We start from the raw sequence: 2,055 nt of genomic DNA on the forward strand, positions 1-2,055 counted from the left end.
TGAATATTTTGAATCGAAATGTCCCATAATGCCCGCCCCTTTATTAAAAACTCACCCATGGGCGCCAGGGTGGCTCAGTTAAGCGTCTGACTCTTGATCTGGGCTCAGATCATGATCTCATGGCTGTGAGACGGACACATGTATTGGCTCCTCGCTGAGTGTGGAGCCTGCTTGGGATTCTTTCTCTCCCCTGCTCTCTCTCCCCTCCTCTCTCTGCCCCTCCCCTGCTCACGCACGCCCTCTCTCACTCAAAATAAATAAATATATATTTTTAAATTTTTTAAAAATTAAAAATTCTCCTGTAACAGGGTACCAGTATGTAATAATGGAACTGTGTTCAGAATAAGTCCTTCCTTTGACACGTTTATATTGCGTGAACACTGTGGGATGTGTCAATTTCCACTGCCATTACCATGTGTTTTTCTTATTGTTTATGATTTTTCCAGTTGCTACACACATAGCATAGTAGAAACCAGTCGCGCATTGGAGTCAGGAGAACTGGTTTGAGGTCCAGCTTACTAATAAAGTGGTGCTCAAATCACCATGGCAAAGGGTCAAAGAAGTCCATTCTCTGAAGTCGGTGTATATGTTCATTTATAGCCTAATATTCTTCTTGACTTCTCAATTCACTCTGTCATAAAGATTCTGGCTGTAACTGGAATCTTTGGAAGAAAAAAAGAAATCCAGAGACTGATACTTTCTTCATAATTTCCAGACTTTTAACATGTAGGGTGTATATAGGGGCGCCTGGGTGGCTCAGTCGGTTAAGCGTCTGACTTCGGCTCAGGTCATGATCTCATGGCTCATGAGTTCCAGCCCTGCATCTGGCTCTGTGCTGACAGCTCGGAGCCTGGAGCCTGCTTTGGATCCTGTGTCTCCCTCTCTCTCTGCCCCTCCCCGGCTTGCACTCTGCCTCTCTCTCTCAAAAGTAAATAAACATTAAAAAAAAAATGTAGGATGTAGGTTTATATATATATATATACACTAGATATTTGAGGGGCTCCTGGGTGGCTCAGTCGATTGAACGTCCAACTCTTGATTTCAGCTCAGGTCATGATCTCACAGTTCATGGGATTGAGCCCTGAATCAGGCTCTATGCTGACAGTGTGGAGCTGCTCGGGATTCTCTCTCTCTCTCTCTCTCTCTCTCCCTCTCTCTCTGCCCCTCCCCTGCTCATGCTGTCTCTCAAAAATAAATAAATACATTTAAAAAACAATAAAATGGTGCAGTACTGACTTCAGTAATTCATGTACAACCTTCACTACCAAATGAGCGGTATTTACTTCCTATGTTTCCCTTAACTAACGCACATTTTGAAAATGCTTTATTATTATTTTTCTTTAGGTTAGCTCTGTGCCCAACGTGGGGCTTGAACTCACAACCCCGAGATCGAGAGTCACACGCTCTACTGACTGAGCCAGCCAGGTGCCCCTAAACTGATGCACATTTTGAAGGTTAAATGAAACGATGTTCAGTCCTAAGTGCAAGGTGCATTTATCACTGGTGGTAAGTGTGGACACAGCGTTAAATATCAGCAAATCACAGGTGAAAGAGACAGCGCCTTTCCCGGGCTCCTTCAGCTTCTGTGTCTCGGTCTGGAACGTGTGATGACAGAAGAACAGCCCTTGGGCTGAAAGCCTTCAACAAACAGTAGGATTTAGCTAAAATTCAATAAGACTAGTTTTCGTTGTACTGACACCCAGTATATAAAGGGGGAAAAACCAAATAACTTAGAATAAATTTTGTGATCACATTAACATTCTCCTTTAAGAACGTAAATTGTTGGGGGGCGCCTGGGTGGCTCAGTCGGTTGAGCATCCGACTCTGGCTCAGGTCACGATCTCGCGGTTCGTGAGTTCGAGCCCCGCATCGGGCTCTGTGCTGACGGCTCAGAGCCTGGAGCCTGCTTCGGATTCTGTGTCTCCCTGTCTCTCTGCCCCTTCCCTGCTCATACTCTGTCTCTATCTCTCAAAAATGAATAAATGTAAAAAAAATTTTCTTAAAAGAACATAAATTGTTGGGACACCTGGCTGGCTTAGTTAAACGTCCAACTCT

At 44.3% G+C, this 2,055-nt stretch overlaps 1 non-coding gene across 1 annotated transcript; it reads right to left on the bottom strand.

The window, feature by feature from the left end:
- Positions 1 to 1,354: 1,354 nt before the first annotated feature.
- TRNAE-CUC lies at positions 1,355 to 1,427 on the bottom strand. The gene has a single exon. It is a non-coding gene; the product is annotated as a tRNA-Glu (tRNA).
- Between the last annotated feature and the right edge of the window lie 628 nt (positions 1,428 to 2,055).

This window comes from Leopardus geoffroyi, chromosome X, assembly GCF_018350155.1.
Source record: "Leopardus geoffroyi isolate Oge1 chromosome X, O.geoffroyi_Oge1_pat1.0, whole genome shotgun sequence".
NCBI lineage: Eukaryota > Metazoa > Chordata > Mammalia > Carnivora > Felidae > Leopardus > Leopardus geoffroyi.